The sequence below is a fragment of the Numida meleagris genome, chromosome 20, assembly GCF_002078875.1.
Source record: "Numida meleagris isolate 19003 breed g44 Domestic line chromosome 20, NumMel1.0, whole genome shotgun sequence".
NCBI lineage: Eukaryota > Metazoa > Chordata > Aves > Galliformes > Numididae > Numida > Numida meleagris.
In genome coordinates, this window is record NC_034428.1 from 6,508,019 (window position 1) to 6,520,684 (window position 12,666).

The window sequence follows — 12,666 nt, forward strand, 5'->3', positions numbered from 1 at the left end:
CTCAGACTGCCTGCCCATCCTGCCCAAGTCCTTTTGCAACACACAGCCAGAGATCTACTCCAGCACAGCAACGCCTGGCTCCAGATGCATTCTCACACCTGTGTGTGTCTAGGAAACCCAGAGGCGGCTGCACCGTACAGGTGATGGGGAGGTCCTGGGGTCAAGCCATTAAGCCTGCTATCTGTTTAAGCCCTTAATCTGCCCTGTGATCCCTATGCACCACGCAGGAGCCTGGTGGGGAGGAAGAGAGGCTTGCAGCAAGTGAAGCCATCTTCCTAGGAGCCAAGGCACTCTGACAGTGCTAAATGATGCCAAGGATGGGGGGAGCTGCAGGAAGGAAGCAGAGAGCCTGCTGTTGCAGCAGTATCACAAGGGACACAGGGCTGTGCCTGTGCTTTCAAACCAATCTTCAGAAGTGGACAAGGAGTGAGCTGGCAAGCAAAGGCAGCAAGTTCAGGGGCTTTTTGGGCAGGATGGCGTCGAAGTCCAACAGACCCAGCTGCACATCAGAGTCCAGGTTCTTTGAGCTGCTCCCAGAGATCAAGTACATCGACACAGCCCTTCCTAAACCAAGACACTGGTCCTGAGATGTTCCCATGGGTCATCAAAACCAGAAGAAACTCCTCCAATGAGGTTGTTTTCATGCTCCCCTCTTACTGGTCCCCATTCCCCAAGACCTCAAGCCTCAGTGTTAGTCTTTCAATACAGATACCATTCACAGTTCTGCCAACGTGGAAAGCTACCACACAGCTTGGGTGCCCCAGAAGGAGTCCTTATTGGTCCACCCAGCTTTCCTTGGGTGCTTGGGTGCTAAGCCACAGAGCAAGGAAGATGTTTGCTGCCCAGCACCCTTCAACATGTGCAACCCCCCCTGCAAACCCAGTCCTAGTAGAACTAACAAGGTGCACTGTTAAGACATTTGCTAACTGCACCCAAGATAGTAATAATACACTAATAATCTGGTGCAGAATCAGGGGAATAAAACAACTGTAGCTCTCGGGCATTGCTATCTATATGCTCCCCCTGCCCCGAAGGAGAGGCACCTGATGAGGTTCAACAAGAGTGAGTTCAGAGTCCTACACCTGGGGAGGAACAACTGCATGCATCAGTGCAGGTTGGGGGCTGAGATACCAGAGCAGAGTTCTGCAGATAGGGACCTGAGTGTCCTGGTGGCCAGGAAGGTCAATGGGACCCTGGGGTGCATTGCACAGAGCGTGGCCAGTAGGGTGAGGGAGGTTCTCCTCCTCTTTGCTCTGCCCTGGGGAGGTCACATCAGGAGCACTGGGCCCAGTGCTGGGCTCCCCAGTTCGAGGATGGCAGGGAAATGCTGGGGAAAGTCCAGTGGAGGGCTACAGAGACAATCCGGGCCCGGAGCATCCACTGTATGAGAAAAGGCTGAGAGCCCTGGGGCTGTTCAGTGTGGGGAAGAGAAGGCTGAGAGGGAATCTGAGCAACACTTAGAAACATCTGAAAGGCAGGAGGCAAGGGGATGAGGGCAGGCTCTTTTGGTGGTGCCCAGCGCCAGGACAAGGGGCAATGGGCACAAATGTGAACCCAGAAGTTCCATTTGAACATGAGAAAAAATGTCTTTACTTTGAAGGTGGCAGAGCCCTGGAACAGGCTGCCCAGAGAGGCAGAAGAGCCTCCTTCTCTGGAGATACTCAAACCCCACCGCTCTGCCATTGGGAAGCACAGGCAGAACCCAGACACCCTGCCCCACGCAGCAGAGCAGGCACATCCCTCGCCTGCTCCCTTCTGTAGGCTGGCTCCCACGCAGACATTCACAGCAGGCTGCGTGAGCAATACACTCATTTTTAAATACCACAAAAATAAATTGACGCTTTTCCAGAGCTAGAGCCTACCAGATAACAGAGCTAACTCAGTTATCTCCAGCAAGCAAACCTGCAATCTCCTAAGAGAATGAAATCAGGTCTGTTAGTCAGAACTATTGTTCTCACACCTAAATTGCCGCTGGTCACAGGACAGGAGAGGGGCCAGAGACTGGAGATGCTTTATTGTCTGTGTGGGCTGGTTAAAAACCATATGACAGATTAACCCAGGCTGGAGCCAGGCCAGAATGAAGCGAGACAGGAGCTGCATACAGACCATGGGGCAGGCACTTAACGGGAGCGAGGTCAAGGCAGGAATCAAAACGCAGGTGCTCCTCCTCTGCAACTCCCCCGCAGTGGCAAAGCAGCAGGGCAGGCAGCCTGACACAGGGCCCTGAGAAGAGAGCTGGGCAAAAAGCAGATCCCCACAGCACCACACTAAAGCATTTCCTGTGTTCATAGTCAATTGAGCATTTTTTGGCTCTACGCATGCCCCCCCGGCTCTGTGGATGCATCCTGTGGCCCAAGTCTTTCCCCCAGGCAGGGTTAGGTGTGCATCCAAAGCATTCATCTCAGAGCTGGGACTCTCAGCAGCACTGTAGCCAGCAGACAGGCAGCCCCAAGGCAAACCATCCGCCAGACAGCGGCCAGGAGCAGGATGGGCTTGAGCAGGGCATGGGGTCAAAGCTCACATTTCCAGAAGCCCCCTGAGCAACACAGTCCTGCCTCCAAAAGCAGTACTGCTTTACAGGCACAGCAGTGTGCTCTGCCCAGGCACTACAGCCAGATTTTCAAAGATATTCCATTCCTCCAACATACAAACTGAAGTCATCGAAGTTCTCAAAGGCAGCTCTTTGGGCAACCTAAGTATCTGCATCCATCAAGCTCCTCAATTACTTTGGCATTTTGAAGAAGGCACATGCTCTGCTGCAGAGGCATAGACATTCTGAGGTTCCCTGGACAAATGCTGTTCAGGAGCAGCAGTTCGGAGGAAGCAGCATTTGTTCTGCACTGCACGGCACACATCAGCCTGGTAGATTCAAGATTCCTTGCTGTCAGGAAGCACAAGATGCTCCAAGCGTTTTGATGAACTGTCAGAAGTCCCAGCTCGCGTGAAGGGAAGATGCTGCTTAGGTCTTCAAGGTCATAAAAAGCTCCAGAAACCAAACCTAGGAAGAAGCATGGTTCTGGCAGCAGCGCCCTTGCAGAGACAAGCTCGTCCCATCCGATTTCACTACGTTCAGCCAGGGAAAGAATCAAGGCTGAGATGATGGCAGAGCAGCACTCAACATACAGCAAAGGGAAAGGGCATTTGGGCAGCATCACAAGGAGAACAGGGGCACCTGACAGGGACTTGGTGCTTTCTGCCCGCCCTCCTGTCCCCATGCAGGAATTACCCCACACAGACACAGGTTTGGGATACAAAAAGGAGGCAGATGAGCTCGCCCAGCATCCAGGGATACGCAGGGAAAACCCAGAGCACAGCACATCCGTGGAAACAAATTCTCGCATTAAACCCCTTGCTTGCTTCTCTCCTCTTCTTCCTGATCCTCCAGAATCAGGGCTGGGTTCAGCTGGAGGAAGCCAAAACCAACAGAGCCTGGGCTGCTCCCTGCAGTCCGGCAGCAGCCTGAGCCCAGCTGGACGCTGCTAATGCAGGCGCACACTGTTGACGGCGGAGCCCCGGCACAGTTGTAAACAGCTCAGCAGTTTGTACACTCTCCAGTATTGATGTTATACAAAGGAGCTGGAAATGTAAATGATTGCAATAGACCTACAGCCGGTGGCTGCTGGTACAGACCGCCCCCAGGAAAAAAAAAAAAAAAAAGAAATGCAGCCCGCTTCTTGGCACTGCAAACAGGGCCTGGCCCTGGCCAGGAGCAGAGGAGCAAACCTTTCACGTGTTTGCCATCTAGCGGGCTTGGGAAAGCCTGCACAGAGGCACTGCCCTGCGCCACAAAGCCCCACCAGGTACAGGACTGGCACAGAACCTGTGATTTAATCAAGTCACAGAATGGTTGGCTTGAAAAGGACCTTAAAGCACACCCCGTTCCAACCTCTGCCATGGGCTGGCTGCCCCCAGCAGATCAGGCTGCCCAGGGCTCATCCACGGCCCTGAGCACCTCCAGGGATGGGGCGTCGCTGGGCAGCCTTTGCCAGGACCTCCCGATATCTGATTTAATTCTCCCCTTCCAGTTTAAAACCATCCCTCCCTTCTTCTATCACTATCAGACCACAAAATCAGGCTTGTTCAGTCACCATTCGTCCCACTGCTGCTTAGCAAAGGAGTGAAGAAAAGGGGGTTGGACCAGGATGCAACTTCAGCTCCTGAGGCAACAAGTCTTGGGAGAAGACAATATCCATCGGGGCAAGAGGGTTGTACCCATGTGCCAGGACAGCAGAGGCGGCCACATCTCAGTAAAGGAAGGATGCCACCTGCATTACATCTGCTTTGCCTGCTTGCAGAAGAGACTAAACAGTAAGAATAATATTTTCTATTTTTTCAGTCGGCTGTTTCAAAGGAAATGGCTTTAACATTTCCACAGCGATTCCAGCCAGCTTGGAGGCTAGCTCAATTCACAATCATTGGGGCTGTACAGGCCAACAAGGGACTGCAGCCCCAGAACCCAAATGCAGTGTGTTTGTCAAAAAAAAAAAAGGGGGGGGGGGCTGGGGGTGGGACAAAAAGGAAAGAAAGAATAACACATGATACTATGTAATGGCACTAACACGTAAACTGTTTTAATTTTTACCCAAGTAATAACTCCTAAGGAGGAAAAACAAAGTTTGTACAGCTGTAGTTAAGGTTGAGCAAACAGAACACTAATCACTTTTGCCTCACCTCTTGGAAAAGGCTCTAGAAGAGTGTTGGAGTCTAAAAAGGGAAAGAAAAAAAAGACACAAACCACAACAGTACAAAGTCTCAGCCTCTGGGAAAGCTCTGGCAAGCTGGTGCTGCTTCGGCCCCACCGAGGGAGGGATATGCTCATGGTCACAGCTCCTGCCACTAGCTGCTGGCACCTTGTCACGCTGCTCCCTGAACAGCAGCAGGTGCCTCACTGAGGAAGGGAGGACTCAGGAAGCAGCTTGAGAGGACAAGGGACAAAACCGGGGCATGGGGAAGAGTTGAGACGAAAGCTGCGTGGGGCTGGTAGAAAGAGAGCAATCAGACACAGGACAGGTGGAAGGAAGGGGTTAAAGGTACCATAGAGAAGAGGAACAGAGTCAGAACACATGGGGAAGAAGGCAAAGAGAGAACCAAGACACAGAAGACCGCCAGTAGGAGATCAGCAGGAACCTTCCCCTCATCTCCTCTGGACTCCCAGGGATGACTTGTGACAGCACAGGGCTTGTGTGGGATGTACTGGAAGAGGGACACTCTCTTTGGAACACCAGGCTAGTCATAAACTGCTCCTTTCACGTCACCAAAACTTGCCTAGTAGCCTGCAAGGAACAGAGATAAGCATTCACAGAGAAGAAGGGGGAACCTTGCTCAGCCCTGCAACCCCACAGCTGACCCAGACACGAGACCCCTGGGATTTTCCCGCTGGCTTTGCTGATGTCAGGGGCCGGGCTCACACCATCTTCCTCAGACCTCAGTGCCTCGAGTCCCTTTCAGCCTCACCCACAGCTCCAGCAACAGTGCCACAGCCACCCTGCACTCAACAAACATAAGCAAGCAGGAAACCTCTGTTCCAGATGCTGGACTGGATCCCAGGAAAAGCTGCAATAAACACAGAGGAATGACGGCATCGTGGCTGACAGGATGGTGAGGAGAGTTGCAAGGGCCCCCAAGACCCCTGGGCCAAGCAGCAGTGAGAAATTCCAGATTATTTCTTGCAGCAGACTCCGTCCCCATGTGTTCTCCTGCTGTGAAGTAGGTGACAAATTACCATCTTTGTTATTCAAGCACATACCAAATCAGGGTGATCAGTATTTGTCAAATAAGGGAAGAAAAAATACATTGCGCAAAACATTTCGAAGTTTATTTTAACAGGGCTTTAAAAATCAGTCAAGCGCCAGGTTCATAAGCACCTCTTGGGACAATTGGCCCTGGTTTGCCGTAAGAGACTTATTTTTCTTCATTTTTATTTCCCCCTTTTCCTTAACTGAAAGGAAATAAAGCCTGCTGCTTCCAGTGCATCAGTAAGGATGCCAGCCCCGGCAGAGGACAAGTACAGTGCAAACCAGCAAACGCCAAATCCCTGCCTGGGCATGGAAGGCAACACATCAGCTGCTTGATCCTCCAGCAACAACAGGGCTGGCCTTGCCTCACCCTGCACCAGCTCCCCAGATGCTAGTTGGAACCTCAGTGCTCTCAGTGCCAGGCAGCAGGGAGGCTCACAGCAGCCCTTTGCAAGTTTCACACCTGCTGGGAAATCTGACCCGTATCTCCCCTAGGAGTCAGGCATACCCAAAGCACACATGGACAGCAGCCCAGATCTATCTGCCTCAAACACCCAGTTTTCCTGTGCTGGCTAAATGAGGTAGTATTTTCTCAGCCAATGGCACCAACAAGTTCTTTCTGTTGCAAGAAAGCCTCCAAAATGTCAGTGATCAGAAGGGCAACATTGCAGTACGCCTGAATAGCAGGCAAGACATCTGTGTGCCACAGTATGAGGCCACTTCACTCAGTAAGAACAGTATCCACAGTGCCACATCCTGAATGAATCCCTGCAGAAGCGCTGAGGCATCAGAAAACATCTCTTACTGCAGGTCATCCAGCTCCAGACAAGAATCCTGCTTTGCCATGAGTCCCAACTCCTCCAGTGACCACATTCTTGTAAAAATACTGCTCGTCTCTGTCACAGCAAAGGCAGCTTAGCTTTATCATCCTCAGAAGAGGTTGCTGGGCTCATTCTTCTGCCCTCAAAAACACTTCAAGGGCTCCCCAGTTCTGTAAATCCACAGATCCCGCCTGGGTTAACCCCAGAGCCGTACCGAATGGGTGCAGAGAAACACAGCGCTACAAAAAAAGGCTTTGTCTTTGTGCTTCAGAGTCACCTTCAGCAGCCAGAAAGCTGCAGTTGCTGTGCTTCGGTTAGACCAAGTGAAGGTAACCGAGGCTTCACAGGCCAAAGCAAAGAACTCCTACAACAAGTGCAAGGGACGCTGTCACCATACAGGACAAAGTTCAGAGAGGCTGCACGCATGCAACTGGAGCAGCTTTATTTGCATGAATGCACACATACTCCCCTCCCTCTCTGCCATGGGAGGGGACATGGGACTCCCAGGGCACACGAGGAAGAGGGTAAACAGACCAGGCAGCAGATGTAGGATCTCCACCATCACAGAAACACGCTGGAGACTCGGAAAGCATCACCCTATCCTTGCAGCAAGGAGAAGAGCACCAGCTGCAAGGACTCTCAAATGAAGCTGCCATGGAACAGCAGTGCTCCTGGCAGGAGCCCACCAGGGAGCACAGCTGGCAGCTCCACCACACACACAGCAGGCAGAGTGGATCCATCACCTTGAGGCTGCAATAGGTATGACAGGACAATGTGAAGGAAGGAGCTGACTGCGCTTGCCAGCCATGAATGAGATAGATGAAACGCTCCTGGAAGGTCAAAGCAGTCACTTACCTTGCTGAAAGACACCAGTTCTCAAGCCACACATGAAGGCACTCCTTGTGATCTTCCAGCCCTCGCTTGGTGTTTGTTTTACCTGTGTCAGTTCCACTCCGTGGCCGTGGCAGCATTTCAAATAAATCACTTCTCACACTTCACTGATTCTTTTGATTTCAAGAAAGTACACAGCCCAGAATTGGGACAGGCAGGTGAAAAGCCAGGCAAACAACTCTTCTAGAAGTCATCAAGTAGACCATCCCTTGAGGAGCTCTGGGAGGCATACTTGCAGCGTTGGCATCTCAAGCTCCCCTTAGCTACTTGGGTGGCCAATGGTACAGGGAGGGAAGAAGGAGATTTGAGAAGCAAACGACCCAAACTAGGATGCACCACAGCACATGGGTGCAGAACTTTTTGAAGCTGAAGAAAAGAGAAGCAACTTCAAACCAGCAGTGCATCACAAAGGGAGGAGCAAGACACCTACACGCTCCACTGCTGCTACAGTCCACGGCAAGTGAACCACCCCACCCACCTGATGCTCCCCAAAACATTCAGGAAGGATCAAAGGCTGCAAGCTCCTCCTTTCTGTAATACACCATGAGACTGAGAGCAAAGGGAAGTTGCATCTCTGTGCGAGTCAACACCCTAGGTGTCATGCTTAAATCAAGAAAGACACACAGTACTCTGCTCGTAGCCAGCAGAGCCCACCTTTCCAGGGCTGTACATCAGATAAAGTAAGCCGTGTGTGTGTGTGTGTGTGTGTGTGTGTGTGTGTGTGTGTGTGTGTGTGTGTGCGACAGAAATCCTCTCCCTTCCATCATAAAATTAATTACATATACGCTCTGGGGGCATCATCGCTCCACAGTAGGAGTTGCTGATGTCCTCCCACACAGTGAGTGTTGGCAGACTGTTAGTATTCCGGACCTGTACAGAAACCTCTTATTATCCAGGAAAAAGCAGCCAGTTTCGCTGACTGCATCAGCAGCAATGCTTATGACTCCTCCACTAGAGGGTGCCTCCAGATGTCCTACATCTTCATACAGGACATCCCCTATAACTGCTGCGGGGAAAATCCCACCCCTCAGACACCCCAACAGACAAGCCCACCTCTCACCAGAGCCCAGGAGCAGCTGCTGTGAGTCCTTCACCCTGCATTTCCAGTCTTCCTACACCTCACCTGGCCATGCCCACGCAGGACACCAAGCTCTGTGGCTCTTCAGCTGCTTCATTTAGCCCCACATCAGGCTCTACCAGCCACCCACACAACCCAAGTGCACTGCAGGAGTGATGCTCACATCCCACTCAATAAACTGCTGCAGTGGGCAAAGCTCAGCCCCAGAAGCCGCTGGGCCTGGTGCAGGCAGCACTGGGCCCAACACAGCAGCAGTTCTTAAAAGTGGCTGACATTTTTTCACAGGCTGATCTTTCATTTCATTCAACCCAAAACCACCAGAGGGCAGCTTGGAATGTAACTATTTGTGGGCTGGCCGCATTAAATACTTTCCAGCACTGAAATCTTGCTTGCCCAGCTACTGCTCCACAGTAACTTAAAACACACTCCCTACACACTGTCTGCTGCTTTAGATGGCTCTGGGTGTGGTAAACAGAGCAGTAACAGCTCAGGGAAGCTCTCTGCCCTGCTGCAATGCAATTCCAGTGACCTGCCAGCACCCTGGGCTGGGCTGTATTTATTCGGTGTTCAGCAGTGATGCTCTCCCTCAAGACAATTCAGGCCAAAGAGTTCTCCTTGGGGAAAGACAAATACTTATCTAGTGGTTCCTGGAAACTAGCAAAGTGGTGATCAGACAAACACACAAAGTTGAGAAGCAAGAAGAGGGCACCAGCATCAGGCTGGGTCTAAAAGAAAAAATAAGTCCATATTCAAGAGTCAACAAAATAAGAGAGAAGTTTGCCAACAGCACCAGGAGTGTCACTCCTCTGCCCCCTATCCAAGTGTTCTCTGTACGGGCTAAAGGTATTTTTTAATCCAGACTTTTTATCCAGGTCCAAGCATGAAAGGTTTCTTTTTATTTTAACCTTGCTACAGTGGGCAGGAGTCGGCCTGCTTGCATCGGCTTGCACAGCAAGAGAGAGGAGGGCCTGGGCTTGCCAGCGTGCTTATGACAGGGCAGCAGGATCCCCAGTTAAGATAAGCTGTCTGCTGAACTCCAGCCTGTGCCCCGTTACCAGCTTCTTGCACAAGTCTTGGACAAGTCACTTAGTGCAGGATCTCACAGGAGCCACAGCCAACCAGCAGCTTCCTGATCTCATCTTTCTTCCCAGGCTGAATTTCAGGAACTGATTCAAGCTCACAAAAGGACAGATCACAACAGGAACTGAGGCAACTAGCAGCAGAAACACATCACAAGGAGAAGACGCCTTATCCGTTTGCCAGCTAGAACTAATTAATTCTTAACTACTTCTGGATTCTTCTTCAGAGTTTTTTTAAGTAGTACTTTCCTCTTACGCGCTTCATCCCCTCCAAGCAACTTCTAAGTCTCTAACAGGAGACCAACCAGGCACCCAAGCAGTAAACCCAGGGGCTCAGACCAGGGGCTGGAGTGGAGCACCAGTGAGGAATGCTTCTCAGAGGAAGCAGAGCGTGAGTGAGAGCGGAAAGCAAAGCAGCACACCTCCCCAGCACAGGACCCCAGAAGCACCCCACGTGAAATATCTGCACAGTGAGAAGCTCATTAGTACAAGTTAAGGCAACAGGAAGGCTGGGTCAGGGGCAGTGCTGACACAACAGCTCTCTCAATTCCCACTCACAGGCTGTTTTTGAAATGAGGCAGCTGCTACCAGCTGCAAAATGAGACCTAGATGGTGGCCAAGTAACAGGACATTGCTGTCTCTTGGGAACGTGCCAGAAATCAGTCCGTTTTTAGCTGTGTCTGCAGGAGCAAATGGTAGAGACAAGAAGAGCAGATTTGCCAAGTGAAACCATACCCAGCGGTAAAACCACGCATTTTTCAGGGGCCCTTCCAGCTAACTCCAGCCAGGTCCCACAGACACAAACCCCATTGCTGCTAGAGGACAATGTCCAATTCACACATGCTAGAGACACGAGCTTTCTCTTTTCTTTTGCCTTTTTCTCCATGGGACCATGGGGGCTGCACCACACCTGGAAGAAATATTGCTGAGCCACAAAAGGGTGGGGAGAGGCTCGCTCTCAGGGTGCTCACAGAGGCACTTCCCTCATGTACTTCCAGCTCATGTTTACAGCATAAACCTAACACAAACCTAAGCAGTACACTGCAAGAACACTCTGGGATGTTAACTGGAGCACATCACATACAAACAGCTTGGAGATTAGCTTCAGAAGCACACTAATCAGACCTAACCACCAAGGTGGCTGCAGCTCGTCCAAGCTGCCTTCTGAGAGCCCGCTAAGAAAGGAAGAGCTGACATACTGACATACCTCAAGCAGGGTACAAAGGATCATCTCCAGGTCAGACAAGGTAGCAGACCGCTTGCAAAGCCCTTCAGACAACAGGCAGCATTTACCCAGCAATGTGTTGCCATTTGAGAAATACCAAGAAATATACTCCTAAGGAACCCAGGTGGCTCAAATGGTGTCAGTAAAGATACAGGCAGGTACACCTCAGAGGTAGGTGTGCTTCTCTCTCCTTACACAATACAATACTCTTGTTTTAGTAAGGGCTACACTTAAGTATAATGCACAGCACTGACAGCAAGAACGAGCACATTACTGGGAAAGAGAAGGAAGACAGAATGAAAGAATATGCCTGAACAGGTTAACATCTTCCTGGGAAAGTGGCAGAACTCAGCTTGTTTCCCTATCCATCTCCCAGAAGCTTAAGAAAATAGTCTCCGCTGCATCTAGAACAGCCACCTTCACAGCAAGCACATCTTTAATTATGAAAGACTCCCTAAAGCTACACTGCCAGAGCAAACACTGCAGCCCCTGCACTGTCCTGAAAGCACTCTCCCACTGAGCCTCTCTTGCAGGTCAGCACTGTTTCTACTGAGATGTAAATCAGCTTCCTACAGCCCCACAGGGAAACAAAGAGAAAGCTCTCACATCTCTAATATTGCTGGTGGCACAGCACAGGGACACTTGTCAGAGAAACACCAGCCACCAGTTTGACATGACCTTAGCATCAGCCTGAGTTACAACAGCTGCGCAGATGATGCCTGCATCAGGAGCTACAGAAACAGCAGGGTTAGTTTAGATCAGCTTATATACAGGAGATTTCCATATATTAATTGAATCAGCAAGGAAAGGACAGAACACAAGGGTGAGCTCAAGTTATCTCCTGCTAGAGAAAGCAACTGTTACCCTACAGCACTCTTCCCAGCAGTCACCAGCCCTAGAGTACAAGCTCTTGTTTTGGCATTCTGATGCGAGCACGTCCCTCAGCAAACAGGCAGGATTTTTCTCCAGGTTTTGTACTTGCCCATTAGCTGATAGTCTTCACCTCTGTCAACAGGACAGCAGAAATAACAAACTGATTTACGCAATTTGGCACCACAGCACACATGTTTACAAGACAGAGCTGACCTGGTCAGACTGTATACGTGCTCCCACCTCCCCCTAGAAGAGAGCTGAAGTAGAAGCCTATCTCCTTCCTTGCAGTGATTTTGGCATCAGTCTGACCACGTAATATAAACAGTAGAGTCTACTAATTCAGTAGGAAAAGTATCCTGCAGGGTGTTACATTTCCACGCAATTAGTGACTGTAATCGTTGCTTGGTACAGCCAAACAGAGCTAACATGAAGGATGGTGTGAGAGCACGCATCTGAGGCCAGGATGATAACTACTTCAGAGACACCAAGCAGCTGCTAAAGATGCAGAGCCACGTGCTTGGAGTCACCAACAGAAACAAGAGCTCTGTTCACAACCTGCTTTCAAGCAAAACTCAGTTAGCATTAGGAATTAGAGAGTCTCATGAATCCACACAAGAGCCAATTGAGAAAACAGAACTCACTAACCTATTCCTTGTGCAAAAAAAAAAAAAAAAAGATCATTTAATAGAATAGTTACACAACCGCAGGATTTCATTAAGAGACTGCTGTGCATCCCAGCCATTGGAACTGAGCCATTAAAACCAGAACCTGCTCTTCGGTTTCCATACAGCCTTCAATCCTTGGAGAAGTCTTAACACAATTCTCAGACGCCTTCCCTGAAGACTTGTTGCCCTTTACAGGGGACATCGTGAACACAGGCAGCGCTTAGCTGAACAGCCTGCTCAGGCCACGTACTCACCTGTCTACTGAGCTGCTATGGGAACCAGCAGATAAGTTCTACTGC